Raw genomic sequence first — 16012 nt, 5'->3', positions numbered from 1 at the left:
TGAGGCCCGTGATGCAAATTGTATGTCTTAAGTCTGAGGGATGACATCGGCAAAGGGTCGTTGAAAAAATCTGCCCGCACGCTTGTCCAAGTATTAAAAAGAAAAAGAAATAGATGAAAAAAGATGAAAGAAAAGGTTAGAATATGGAAGAGGAAAATATGGATTGAAAACAGGTGGTAAAAATATGATAAATGGAAAATCTGATGGAAAATTGATGTTAAAAATACGGAAAATAGGGAAATATAGATAGAAAAGGGATGATAAAGATATGGAAAAGAGGAAGTTGATGGTGGAAAAAATAGTAAGAATATGAAAAAGATGGAAAAAGATGGGAAAGGGTGAAAAAAAGGAAAATATGCGTAAAAAAATGTTAAGAAAATGGAAACGCTAACCAGAAGAGTGACCTTTTTTTACAGTAAATTAAAAAAGTGAGAAAAAACCCCGCTAATCACTTCCCCTATAAAAAAAAAAGCGTATAGATAAGTGCAAAAAGTATAAATAAATAAAGCCTACATTCAAAGGACGAAAAAAGTTGGAAAGTTTCGTTTAGTCGGCGCAACATCTGTGGGCATATGCCGGAGAGAGACAGAAGGGGAAGGAATTATAGGAGAAGGGAAGAGACCCCAGGAGGCCGGACACAACCCCCGATTAATACCTGGTACCCATTCACTACTGGGTGGACAGGGGCGGAGGGTATCGGAAAAGCCGCCCAAATTTTTCCACTACGCCCGGGAATAGAACCCGGGCTCTCTCGGTTGTGAGGCGGAGGACGAAGGAAAGCATAACATCAAAAGCAATCTCTCTAAACCTCAAGCCAAGAGAGGTTTTGAAGACATCATTAGTAAGGATCTAGAGCAGAGACGTCGTTACAGAAAGGACCGCCGAGCCATGAACTTACCAAAGACCTCAACAAAGACTTCATCGTCAAATATCCGTTGACAGAAGCGGAGGAAGAGAGAGAGAGAGAGACCCGGGATGCAGAAACGCGGTGAAATTGAACAAAATGAGAGAAATCTATTGCCAAATGAAATCCAGCGGCCCAAAAATGAATAGCATGGGATCTATATTACCGAGAGAATATTTGGTTTTGTGGCGCAGCGGAATAAAGAAGTAAATACGGATGGAACGCTCCCTCTCCTTTAAGCTGGAAGAGAAACAAAGGCGAAATTATAAGCTGATGGGCGGGATTTAAGGCTGGAAGGACTTAAAGGCTGTTTCTTATACCACATCACATACCTACATAGACCTTACAGAAAAAAAAGGAGGAAGAAGAAGAAGAAGAAGAAGAAGAAGAAGAAGAAGAAGAAGAAGAGAAAGAAGAAGAGAAATTAAATACGGAAAGGCCGCAGCAGCTTCAAGCGATAGCAGTTTCAATATATATTTACCTTATTTTTATTCATCTTTTTCAATATCTTTTTACCATTTTTTTTTCCCATAACAGTTCCACATGACTCTATGCAGCAAAAGAAAACATATACATCCACACAGACAGATAGAGACAGACAGAAAAAGACAGATAGATAGATAGACAGACAGACTCTCACAAACACACAAAAGCACACACACACACACACACACACACACACAAAACCTCTCATCCCCCCCCTCCCCCCCCCCACACACACAGAAACCCTTCCTCCCTTCCACACACACACACATACCCTCCCTTAACACACACACACACACACACACACACACACACACACACACACACACACACACACACACACACATCATTGATCGCTAAATCGAAGAACGCCATACGGACTCACAAAACAAGCAAACAGGTAAACAAACACACAAACAAACAATGAAAAAAAAAACAATCGAAAAAAAAACAATCAAATAAAGAAAGCGAAACGAAACGAGGCCAAACAAACATAACACACACACACACACACACACACACACACACACACACACACACACACACACACACACACACACACAAAGAGAGATGGAAGATGCCTAATGAAACCCCGTGATTGCACCTGACTCACGCATAAAAAACATCCGTGATTAGCTAATTAACTTGTTACAGGTGGGCAATTTAGGCCACTTTCCTTGCCTCAGAGCTGCCATCACCTGCGTGTTAATCAGGCTCAGGTGAAAGCATAATTAGGTCAATATTTGTCCAAGGGAAGAACGGGGGGGAGGGAGGCGAGGGGCGGAGGGTCGGGGAGGGGAGGGGAGAGGGGGCAACCGGGGGCGTGTTTGTGTCGATTTTTGGGGATATGAGAGAGAGAGAGGGAGAGAGAGAGAGAGAGAGAGAGAGAGAGAGAGAGAGAGAGAGAGAGAGAGAGAGAGAGAGAGAGAGAGAGAGAGAGAGAGAGAGAGAGAGAGAGAGAGAGAGAGAGAGAGAGAGAGAGAGAGAGAGAGAGAGAGAGAGAGAACCAGGAGCAAAATTAATTTATTTCGAATAATCCTTATAATTATTTCTAGTATTATAATTTCTATGATTACTTATTATCATATATATCTTTAATGTTCTGATGGCAGCCGTGATCGGTATTTTCAGCACTGCTACACTTTGAAGGATTGAAGTGATTGATTAAGCCGCAGCAGTGTTTAGCATTAGAAACCGGGTAGCAGCGGGGATCATGTTTCTTAAAGGCCCCTCTAAGCGAGAAAAATGAGAAAAAAATCACCCCTCACACAAACCATTTCATAATATATATCAACGCATTTATGATCAGTTTATGCATCATCTATTTTTGGGGGGTTTATATCATGGCACAAATTTGGCCCGTCGCTGCTACACGGTTAAGCAGCAGGAATGTTAAGCAGCAGGACAGCGGGGCGGAGCAGCAGCGTCAAGCAATTCGTCGTGGTGGAAGAGCCAATCATTACGTGTGAATTGGCGCACGTGACGGACAAGCGCCGGGGGAGAGCCGCCCGGACACTGACTAATGGCTTGCCGCGACGCTGGCTGCCGCGGCGACGACGAGGATTAAGTGGCGGCGGAGCGGGGACGGGGAGAGCGGCGGCGGTGAGGGAGAGGACGGCTAGACACACAGAGAGACGGATAGACACTGACAGACAGACAGACAGACAGACACACATACATATCTACAGATAGACAGACAGGCAGACGTATATACAGGCATATATACAGACATACAGACAGACAGGCAGACAGGCACACAGACAGACAGACAGACCCCCCCCCACACACACACACATGCATATCTCTCTCTCTCTCTCTCTCTCTCTCTCTCTCTCTCTTTCTTTCTTTTTCGCACAAGCCACTAATGCTATAAGAAACACTACAGAGTCCACACAGAGGTTTTGCTTTCAACATATATTTCTGGAGCGAGTGTTAGCCCGGGAGCGCGCGTGAGGCAGCGGGGCGGCTACTCATCAGGCTCCAAACACACACGACGGTCGGGGTTATGGGCTCACAAAGTCGCCGGCCGTGACCCAGCGCGGCGTGACAGACAATGGAAGCAGGTTTTTCACTGAGGTATACAGGGCCTGAATTCGTCATATTATTAGTAGAGCAATTAAATGATGTGTTTTATTTGGATTCCATCGTTATGAAGCTTAAGTGTCATTATATGTGACATGTAAATAGATTTGTATTAACACGTACATTGAAATGGCACACATACACCCACACCCACCCACACACACACACACACACACACACACACCTCCACCCTCGATCTAACACCCACACCCACACACCCCTACACAAACTCACACCCACATCATCAACCACCCTACTATCTCCCTCTCCCCAACCTAATCCCCCCCCACACACACATACACACCCACACACACACACACACACACACAAACACAAACCCACTCCACACCTCCACCCTCGATCTAACACCCACACCCACACACCCCTACACCCACTCACACCCACACCATCATCCGCCCTACTATCCCCCCTCCCCACCCACATCCACACACAAACACCTGCCGCTTCCTCCACTAGGCTTATGGAATAGTCGAGTAAGGTAAATATTCTGTTCCGTCCGTGCGATTCCTTCATTTCACGATACATTTGGCGCCGCCGGTTTGCTGCTCGCTTACACGTGAAAATATTCCCTTGCTTTGGGTAACTTAAATGCTAATGATGCAAGCCTTCCTACAGCAGGCTTCATTAACTGTGTGGGATGAGTTTATTTGTCCAATTAGTAAAAGCAAAAGAACATATATGGACAGAATTTAGAACATAAGGAATTTGTAAGAGTCTGGTATGTCTATACAAGGCAGTTCCTGTAAACCTAACCCAACCTAATCTTACTATTCTTGAAGTTAACTAATCTTGAATGTGATTATCGTATAAGCACTTAAATGATAATGATGCAAGCCTTCCTACAGCAGGCTTCATTAACTGTGTGGGATGAGTTTATTTGTCCAATTAGTAAAAGCAAAATAACTTATATGGACAGAATTTAGAAGAAAAGGAATTTTGTAAGAGTCTGGTAGGTCTATACAAGGCAGTTCCTGTAAACCTAACCCAACCTAACCTTACTATTCTTGAAGTTAACTAATCTTGAATGTGATTATCGTATAAGCACTTAAATGATAATGATGCAAGCCTTCCTACAGCAGGCTTCATTAACTGTGTGGGATGAGTTTATTTGTCCAATTAGTAAAGGCAAAAGAACTTATATGGACAGAATTTAGAGCATAAGGAATTTGTAAGAGTCTGGTAGGTCTATACAAGGCAGTTCCTGTAAACCTAACCCAACCTAACCTTACGATTCTTGAAGTTAACTAATCTAATCAGGAATCTAACTAATCTAATTAATCAGGACACCTCTCCTCCCGAAATTGACCTCTCTTGTTGGCCACTCCTTTGACCTCTATTCAGGAGCAGTAAGTCTCTTCCATTCATCCACCACTCTATATGAAAACCAATTCTTGCCAGTCTTTGTTGAAGGTGAATTAAAATTAAAACCATTGCTATATGTCCTACCCAGCTTACTGACCCCCTAAATCTTATTGATGTCACCCTTATTAGAACATTCGTCCATTCAGATACCTCGATCATGTCTTCTCGCAACCTTCGTCTTTCTATGGAACGCAAATGTAATTGTTTAAGTAAATATACCAAGTGAATTACCCGTGAATCATTTTTGTCACGATTTCCAAAACGAGCAACAAGATTAGACGATTGACTGAGGCGTAACAGTTAAAAAGAAATACACTTATGAAACCCCAAGAACAACCGATCATACCTAAAACCATGCAAGCCTAAAGTTCAAATGACCTCATCACACTAATGGCTTTAATCATCACCACGAGACAAACAAACACGAAGCAGCGGCTAAAAAAGAAAGGTCAGACGGATAAACAACTACTTTTTGGCACAGCGCTATAATCGGCTTTCTCTGTGCGTCTGACGGAGCTGCTAAAGAGACAGACTCCTACGTTCTTATGTTCTTATGTTCTTAATCACGAGACAAACAAACACGTATCAGTAGCTAAAAGGGAGAAACCAGACGGATAAAACAAGTACTCTTAGACCCCGCGTTATAATCGGCTTGTCTCTGTGCGTCTGACGGAGCTGCTAAAGACACAGACTCCTACGTTCTTATGTTCTTAATCACGAGACAAACAAACACGCACCAGTAGCTAAAAGGGAGAAACCAGACGGATAAAACAAGTACTCTTAGACCCCGCGTTATAATCGGCTTGTCTCTGTGCGTCTGATGGAGCGGCTAAAGTGTACACGGTGCAGCGCGTGGGCGGACCTAAAAGCCCCGACTCGCCTACTGTCTGATGGCCCTTTAAAGAGCATTGCGCCCCGTGTCATCCGGAATCCTATTGATGAGGATAATCGCATAATCCGAACAGCATTTTCCCTCAGTTATTCCGGATTAAGCGGGTTAGGCGCTGTATTGTTTCGGCGCGTTGGGTCCGCTTAATTGTTGGCTTAGGAACGGAACGCCTGCAATAAGTCCTCTTTTATGCGGCACAGCGCCAGCGTCACGAACGAGAGGAGTGGCAGAGGCAAGGGTCAGAATCTCTCCTCTCTGTTTGAAAAGACAAGCACTAAATGGGTTATAATGTTGAAACTCCTAAATATATTCCTTCCTGTTTTAAGCGACCCGGCTCAATCGACACAGTAGAAGAGGGTCAAAGCCATGAAACGTGACAGCTTATGATGAGGTGGACAGGGACACTCTACAACAAATGATATATGTGGGTGTGGGAGTGTTGTTATGTATATATTGTTTTAAGTGGTCCAACTTCGACAGATTCTCTCTCGTAATTTCAAAACCCAAACAATAAAACGTGGCAGGCTGTGAAGATGAAATAAAGCGTTAATAAATAAATAATGTGGATTAATGTGAGTTTATATAAAAAAAGAACGTCATTTTCCTGATATAATTTTCTCCATGCTTAATTAAAATCCCATAAAATAAAATGTGATACTTGTCTTTCGCTTTATATTGAGGGTTTGAAAATAAATTAAATGCTAATCTAATTATCCTGATTATTTGTGTCTCGCAGGATTATCTATTCCAGCGAGCGTCATGGACCAGAAATAAACGTGTCCACAACTAAACGCTTTAATTCATGTCTTGATGGAACGAGAGAGAGAGAGAGAGAGAGAGAGAGAGAGAGAGAGAGAGAGAGAGAGAGAGAGAGAGAGAGAGAGAGAGAGAGAGAGAGAGAGAGCACGAGAGAGAGAGAGAACGCGAGAAAGAGAGAGAGAACACGAGAAAGAGAGAGCGCGCGCGAGAGAGAGAGATACCGCGCGAAAGAAAGAGAATAATATATTAAGAATTCCTTTCAGAATAATTGAATTTTCTCCAAAGGTGGCACTCCCTTATAGTTTCCTGGCGTCTACATTCTTTCTTTGTGTAGAGGCCGGACACTGTATTAGGGACACAATGGGTACAGCGGGCAAAGGGGGCGTAGGATTTTGTCTATCTATCTATCTATCTATCTGCGCAAAGGAGGCGAAGGATTTTGTCTATCTCTCTATCTATCTATCTGTGCAAAGGAGGCGAAGGATTTTGTCTATCTATCTCTATGCACGAACCACGCAGTCATGTATCTATCTATCCATCCGTCTATCTATCCGTCTATCTATCTATACACATGCCGGTGAAAGTACGTCTTATCTATTACCATTTAGAGTGATAGCAATATATAACGAAAAGGGAAGGGAAGGGAGCATATAGTGCAATGAGATATGGTAGTTAGAACGACGCGATGAGAAAAACCGACCCTTACAACAAATACATAGTGATTTTCTAACTCGTAAACCACTTCAAAGGCTCTTGCTTCTGTACCTAAACCTTATATAAATGCACAAAAGCCAACATTCGCTTGCTTGTATGCAGGAACCTCGCAGCCATTGCCATCCGGAGTTTCGCTTTAATACTAATCTCCCAACAAAGGTATTAGAGTGTTTTGTGCTGTTACACACGCAATAATCGCCCGGACAGAGGATGTAGTGCAGGGGAGGGCTGGCGTACCCTTTAGTAGGTAATGACTCGCACGCCACGCCGAGCACACGACCTGACCCCAGAGAAAGGCTTCCTGTTGAACACCTCTCCTCGTGCTGGGGCTCATGAACGGCTGGTAATGAACGTTAGAGGAGCATGCCGGCCCGTAACGCTTGGAGACTGGCCGTATAAGGGGAGGGTTTTTACCGGAGCTGATATCGTCACTCTATAACCTGACTAAATGGTGGAGTGTGTGATCTCTTCCTGCTGAACACTTTTCCTCGTGCTGGGGCTCATGAACGGCTGGTAATGAACGTTAGAGGAGCACTAGGAGCCATAACGCTGGTGGGGTGATCGTATAAGGGGAGGGTTGTTACCAAAGCTGATATCGTCACGTTCTTACCTGGCTAAATGGTGGAATGTCTGAGCTCTTCCTGCTGAACACTTTTCCTCGTTCTGGGGCTCATGAACGGCTGGTAATGAACGTTAGAGGAACACATCGACCCTTAACGCTTGCAGACTGGCCGTATTAAGGGAGGGTTTTTACTGAAGCTGATAACGCCACGCTCTTACCTGGCTAAATGGGTGATTGTCTACCTATCTCATCACTGACTGACTGAGGAGTTGCAATTTATTTTTTTACAGCAAGGGAAGCAGTTCAAGGGTAAAAAATAAAAGAGAAAAAAGCCCACTAATCACTGCCCCTATAAAGAGTGTATAGATGAATGGCAAAAAGAGAGGTCAAATTAATTATACTTTGAGACCCACAAGAACAATACAAACATAGCAAATAATAGTAAAAATGTTAGTAGTAAAAGTCAACTGAAGTAGTATATTTAGTAGTAAAAAGTAGTAGTATAAGTTAGTAGTAAAAGTCAACTGAAGTAGTACCCGTAGTAGTAAGACTTGGTAGTAAAAAGTAGTAGTAGAAGTTGATATTAAAAGCTATTAGTAAAGAAGAAGTGAAGTATATATAAGACGAAGCGACGATACGAAAACAACGTTAAATAGTAGAAACGTTAGTCGTAAAAATAAACCGAGGTAACACACGTAGTAGTAAATGTTGTACTAAAAGTTTGAAGTAGGTGAAAGTGATCTCAAGTATGTAGTACAAGTAGTGGTAGAAGTTAGTTGTAAAGGTTATATCCTCAAAAGTCAACTGAAGTGTACATGAGGATTGAGGAAGCTATGTATCTCGGTCAAGAGCTTCACACATAGCCGAAAACTCTATGGTCGGTATTACGAGACTCCTTCGCTCCTCACATCAGCTATTTCTAAAGGTCAAAGAGGGGGTCAATCACGTTATAATGAGTGTTTATTTAGGTTCACGGTACAGAAGAAGGATAAAACTACCACCAGGGCCATAAAAGTAATCCTGGAAATGCCCCAAACTCCTGCGAAAGCCTTGTCAAATATGTGAACTTGGATCAGTAAGACAGGTATGAAACGATGTCTCCCGAATTTGATTTATAAGCCGCAAAGAAGATGAAATATAACGAAGAGAGTGATGTGAGAAGAGAGGAGAGTAACATGGGAAAAAGAATGGTAATATTGTAGCACTTCGAGTATTCTACATAGATATGACAGAAATTACAAGAGGGGACGGTGATCTTCCGCGTCCCAAGAGACGGTATCAATGTCTCCAGTACAGAAGGTCAGGGATCCTGTTTCGTAACCAATGTTTGCAGATACCAACGTGATGGACTTGTGTGCTAGAAGTCATGCCCGCCCTTTATGAGGGAGTGATTTAGAATATGCATGCAAGTGTTGCCTCAAAACTGAAGGTCAAGGATTCTGTTTCATAACCATTGTTTGCAGATACTAACGTGATGGATATGCGTGCTAGAAGTCATGCTTGCCCTTTATGAGCGAGTGATTTAGAGTATTAATTTTTTTCACAGCAGAGGAGTCAGCTCAAGGGCATACAAAAAGGTAACAAATGTGAAAAAAAGCCCGCTACTCACTGCTCCTATAAAGAGTCAAAGGAGTGGCCGAAAGACAGGTCAATTTCGGGATGCAAGTGTTGCCTCAAAACTAACGCTCTCCTTGCCGTTACTGTCCCCAGAGCTCAGTCACAGTTTGATAATCACAAACATGATCACGCACCCACCCACCCCAACCCACCCACAACCACACCCACGTACATACACACGCACCCATACAAAACACTGATTGACTGATGAGTAACAATTTTTTTTTTTACAGCAAAGGAAGCAGTTGAAGGGCAAAAAAATAAAAAGAGAAGAAAAATCCCGCTAATCACTGCCCCTATAAAGGAGTGTTTGGATGAATGGCCAAAAGAGAGGTCAAATTAATTGTACTTTTATGCAAGTGTTGCCTTAAAACTGACACCTTCCACGCCCCTCCCCTCCCCCCCACCCACCCACATGTACATCCACACATATCCACACGCAACCATACACATCAACATTTCAAATTCTTTATACTAAATTATTAAAAGCTGTCTTTCTTTTACACTTCAATCCCAGTGTTATATTTTCATTGCAAGTTCGTCACAGCCTTCAAGCATCCCCGCATTCAACGTGTGATATGGCGGGTTAACGGACGGGCAGCAACTACAGTTATAAATAGAAAAATCGTTCTCGTGGAAAGCAAACCAAACGTGTCTTCCAGGAACATGTTTACATTTGAGAGACATCCAAGAACCGAGACAGGCACACGTTTCTATAAGGTATCTCGTTCGATTTTGTTCGTTTACAAGTCTTGTTTTTTTTATATATGCCGCTCGGCGATATAAAACAATTATTATCATTATTATTATTATTATTATTATTATTATTATATGGCTTACATGAGATACTTACAAGAATTATCAAAACATCAATACTTTTCTACAATTCTACAGAAGAAAAATGAAATAATAAGGCATGTACTCACCCATAGGAGCCATCGTTAGTACGTTCAGGAGGGGGCGCGGTTGATATGAGGGGCCGAATTTTATCAACCAACAGCCTGGGGGGGAGGGACGCCAGAATTAGCAGCAACCGATGTCACAGTGGAGATGAGTCTGGTTCTAATGAGTGTTCTTCGCATTCACGGCTCATAAGCCTTGTCAAACTATCACTAGGCTCATAAAACTACCCATGGAAATGCCTACAACAGCCTCAAGGAAAGCCTTATCAAACGTGGGTCATTTTCACCTCCAAACACTTCCTGTGACCTTTTGCGTGTGACTAGAGGATATAAATTAATGTGGAAGAGTTGGCTTTGTGTGGTAAATATATACTTAGAAGATAAATGATGTCCCTTAAGTGCAGGTATATACACACACACACACACACACACACACACACACACACACACACACACACACACACAGAGAGAGAGAGAGAGAGAGAGAGAGAGAGAGAGAGAGAGAGAGAGAGAGAGAGAGAGAGAGAGAGAGAGAGAGAGAGAGAGAGAGAGAGAGAAACCATCCATCACGAGGGTAACATTTTTCACTACCATTAAAACTCCTTTGTGAGACCGATATTGATCTGCCTCGGGAATATTAGTGAGTTTTCCCCCACCTCCTCCCGCTGCACCACCACCGCCACCGCCACAACCACCACCACCACCACCACAAACAACAAAACAAGAACAACAATATAACACAACCACCAACACCACCACTATCACCACCACCACCACTGACAATAGCAACCATAACCACAACTACTCAACCACTACCACCACCACCACCACCACTGCAACCATCGACATCAACAACAGCAACAACAACAACAACAACACTCACCATCACCAGCAGTAACAGAATCAACATCATCACCACTACCTTCACCATCAACACCACTAATAACAACAACAATAACATCACCACCACCACCACCACAACCAGCATCGCCAGTACAGTCCCTACCACTACCACCACCAACACCACCACTTCAACCACCTTCACTACCGGCTCCACCACCACCATTAGTCCACAAACTCCTCTCAGACACCATTCGTCCATCACTGTCTACCATATTTCGACCAGACCAGCCATATCCTTCCCTCTACTACTATTACTACTACTACTACTACTACTACTACTACTACTTCTACTGGCATCTAAGCATTAACAAGAGCAGACAACCACAAACTAAAACTACTTCCACCATAATACCGTCTCTTACTGTGAGTGTGTGTGTGTGTGTGTGTGTGTGTGTGTGTGTGTGTGTGTGTGTGTGTGTGTGTGTGTGTGGGACGGGGTTGTCTGTGTGTCTGTATGTGTGTATGACCCTTTAAATTTTAGTTGGACTCCAAATTTAACTTTAGCGGGCGTGTTCGGAGCGGTGTGACCCCCTCTTTGATTAAATGTGGAGACAAATTGAGGGGTCGGAGAGGCGGGAACAGGCAGGGGAAAAGGCGGCAGCGAGGGAGAGGGTGAAAGGGGCTCGAAGGGATGAAAAAGAGGGGAGAAAAGGCAGGAGACATAGAGTTTAGTGGGGCAAAAATGGAGGAGGAGGCGAAGCTGGGGGACGAGAGATTGATAGGGTTGAAGGAGGAGGAGGAAACAGTGAAAGAGGATGAAACAGGGAGCTAAAGGAAGGGCAGGAAGGCTTGTGTGTGTGTGAAGAACGAAGGAGAAACGGTGAAGCGGATAAAAGGGGAGAGAAAAAGAAAGGAGAGAAGACTTGTGAAAGGTTAACAGGAAGAGGGAATGGGAAAAAAGAATGAAGAGTGAAGAAGAATGAAAAATAAAAGAGGAAGAATTAAATGAAGAATGGAAAAGACTGAAGAATGTAGAAGAATGAGGAAGAAGAATGAAAAATAAGAGAATGAATGAACTAAGGAATGGAAAAGACTGAAGAATGTAGAAGAATGAGGAAGAAGAATGAAAAATAAAAGAGGAAGAATTAAGTAAGGAATGAAAAAGACTGAAGAATGTGGAAGAATGAGGAAGAAGAATGAAAAATAAAAGAGAATTAATTAACTAAGGAATGAAAAATACTGAAGAATGTAGAAGAATGAAGAGTGAAAAAAAGGAGACTGATTGAAGAATGATATGAATGAAAAGTGAAAGAATGAGAGATAAAGAAATATGAAGTGAAGAATAAAGAATGAAAGATGAAATTAAAGAAAGAAAGAAAACAAAGAAGAATGTAGAAGAATGAGAAGTGAAAAAAGAAGAGTGATAGAAGAATGTTATGCATGAAAAGTGGAAAAATGAGAGATAAAGAAATATGAAGTGAAGAATAAAGAATGAAAGATGAGATTAAAGAAAGAAAGAAGAAGAAGAATGTAGAATAACTATATGTAAAATGAAGAATGAAGTAGTCTGAAGAATGAAAGGGAAGAAGAGAGGAAAAAAAGAGCCAACGAAGTCATTTTAAGAGATGAAATATACAAAATAATCTAAATGGAAAGTATGAAAAGAAAGAATAAGTTTGTTACACACGTCCCAAAGGATTTTTAAGAGATGAAATATACAAAATAATCTAAATGGAAAGTATGAAAAGAAAGAATAAGTTTGTTACATATGTTCCCAAAGGATTTTTAAGAGATGAAATATACAAAATAATCTAAATGGAAAGTATGAAAAGAAAGAATAGATTTGTTACATACGTCCCAAAGGATTTTTCAGACATTCCTTATCGGTAAAACTAAGCCCTGAATGCTGAGTTTCAAGTACACCTTATATATTCAAACTTATAACAACATGGCGGTAATGTATTCCCTGTCGAAATAAAATAAAAATACAAGTTAAAAGTATAATACGGTTCCTAGGCCCGTACTGTTGTGGTTATTAGATTTGCATACTTCAATTTCAAGTGGTAATATTACAGACAGGATGAGTACTGCAATGTCAGGAATCAGTGTTATATAATGTTTTACTCAATTTAACAATCCACCACCACCACCACCAACAACAACAGCAAGACCACCACCACCACAACCACCACCATTACCATCACCAACAGCAGCATAAGTAAAGTCGCTGGAGTAGAAGCAAACACAGACGAATCATTAGCAGAATGGATGAAGCCGCCCATCAGTAAGGGAGGGGTGGGAGCCTTTGTTTCTGTGGTGACGGCTGACGGCCTTGCTCTGTCTCCTTGTCGCCCGCCCTGACACGCCGGCTGCCCTGTCACCGCCGTCCTTTACCACATAGATAGGAACAGCAATACCGAGACCAACATCACTAATAGCACCTGTTTGTAGTGGTGATATGATAGTGGTGGGAGTCCTAGTATTAAAAGTTTTTGGTCCGTATTATAAGACATCACATCAACAATTCAAAGGTCAAAGAGGGGATCAATAGGGTTCTAATGAGTGTTTGTTTAGGTTCATGGTACAGAAGAAGGGTCAGACTACCATCAGGGTCATACAACCACTTCTGGAAATGCACAAAACTCCTACGAAAGCCTTGTCAAATATGTGAACTTGGGCGGGGAAATGTTGAATAATACTGCCGTCTGTCCCATATTCTCAAACACACACATTTGATAAGGGTTTCGTAGAGGCCGTGCTAGTATTTCCATGGGTAGTTTTATGTGCTTAGTGATGGTGTGTCGAGGCTTCTGCACCATGAACGTGGATAGCACTCTTGAGAGCCCGAACAATCTCATCTGTGGCCTTGGGATATATTGAGTGTGAGAACTGAAAGCGTTTGAGAATACAGGTCTTAGGGTCAGTTTTAAAGTTCCCCATGATGGGTTAGTAAGCTCCCAACCCAATACCAGAGCCTTCGAAATTTCCTTGTATAGTGTCTGGTGATATTTAAGTTCACAAATTTGATGAAACTTTACAGGAAAAGTCTTGTGTATTTAGTGTGGCATCGAAGACCTCACCATTTTGGATTGTATGGGATTCTATAGTTTGGTTCGGGCTGTTACGAAGACACTGTGTTGGATTGTGAAATCGGCTCTTAGTATTGGTTTTAGTATTAGTAGTAAACAGTTAATTGAATAGACCTTGAAGAGTACCAATACGATAAGTTACAATTCTATAACCCCGAAACACTTCAGACACAGAGAACTAAGGATGAAGGGAATATACATGTAACAGAAACTGGACATTTGAAATAAACAATGTCCCAAAAACTGAGACGACCAAACAACAAGAAATCAGTTTATAAAAATAGTGAAAAATACGAGAAGTTACAAAGTCTATAACACCGAAACACTTCAGACACAGAGAACTAAGGATGAAGGGAATATACATGTAACAGAAACTGGACATTTGAAATAAACAATGTCCCAAAAACTGAGACGACCAAACAACAAGAAATCAGTATAAAAAAATAGTGAAAAATACGAAAAATTACAAAGTCTATAACCTCGAAACACTTCAGACACAGAGAACTAAGGACGAAGGGAATATAAAAGTAACAGAAACTAGAGATTTGAAATATACAAAGTCCAAAAAACTGAGACGACCAAACAACAAGAAATCAGTTTATAAAAATAGTGAAAAATACGAGAAGTTACAAAGTCTATAACTCCGAAACACTTCAGACACAGAGAACTAAGGATGAAGGGAATATACAAGTAACAGAAACTAGAGATTTGAAATATACAATGTCCAAAAAACTGAGACGACCAAACAACAAGAAATCAGTATAAAAAAATAGTGAAAAATACGATAAATTACAAAGTCTATAACCCCGACACACTTCAGACACAGAGAATTAAGGATAAAGGGAATTGAGTAGAAGCTAGACATTTGAAATAAACAATGTCCGAATAACTGAGATGACCAAGCACAAAAAATCAATACAGAAACTAGTGACATTTAGCCAGACTTGAATTATGCAGCAAAAGCGAACAGTACAGAGCGCGGGTTATCGAATATTCTTACGTTAATGCTGCCGTACAAAAAATCACAGTTGACCAAAATGTATTAATATTCCTGCATTTCATAACTGAAGAAGCAGAAAGTTCCAGGCACGAAGATCTCTTGGGAACACAACAACTCTGAAACTGGAATATGCGAGACCTCACTGAGTGCACCGTTAACCCGGTAGCTGCGGGGATTATGTTTCTTAAAGGCCTTTGTAAGCGAGAAAAATGAGAAAAAAATCATCACTCACGCAAACCATTTCATTATATATATCAACGCATTTGTGATCAGTTTTTGCATCATCTATGTTGGGGGGTTTATATCATGGTAAAAATGTGGCCCGTCGCTGGTACACGGTAAAGCCACAAATTTGGCCCGTCGCTGCTACCGGGTTAATATAGAGTGGACAATGAATGCATAGTTGGTCTAGTTGATGCAAATACATATGAAACACTGGAATGCAGATGACAAGATGCATTAAACTAAATATTGCATAGTTTATAAAGAACGTAGGCAGTGAGCCGTTGTTGAAAATCTCCAAACTTGGTCTAGCTGATACAAATCCCTATATTGTCCAAATCCCTTATGCAAGAGTTAACCAGCATCTTGACTCTTTCATCCCTCACGCTCATCTTCTTTCATCTGCATATCCTCCTGCCTACGACTTGATTTCTTTCAAGAGGAGAGGATCAAGACACTTCTCTTCCCGAAATTGACCTCTCTTTTGGCCACTTCTCTCAACTCTTTTTATAGGAGAAGTGATTTGCGAGCTTTTTTCATTGTTTTCTTTTTTTCCATTGAGC

Source organism: Eriocheir sinensis, chromosome 70 (genome assembly GCF_024679095.1).
Source record: "Eriocheir sinensis breed Jianghai 21 chromosome 70, ASM2467909v1, whole genome shotgun sequence".
NCBI classification, from domain to species: domain Eukaryota; kingdom Metazoa; phylum Arthropoda; class Malacostraca; order Decapoda; family Varunidae; genus Eriocheir; species Eriocheir sinensis.
This window is presented reverse-complemented; position numbering follows the sequence as displayed.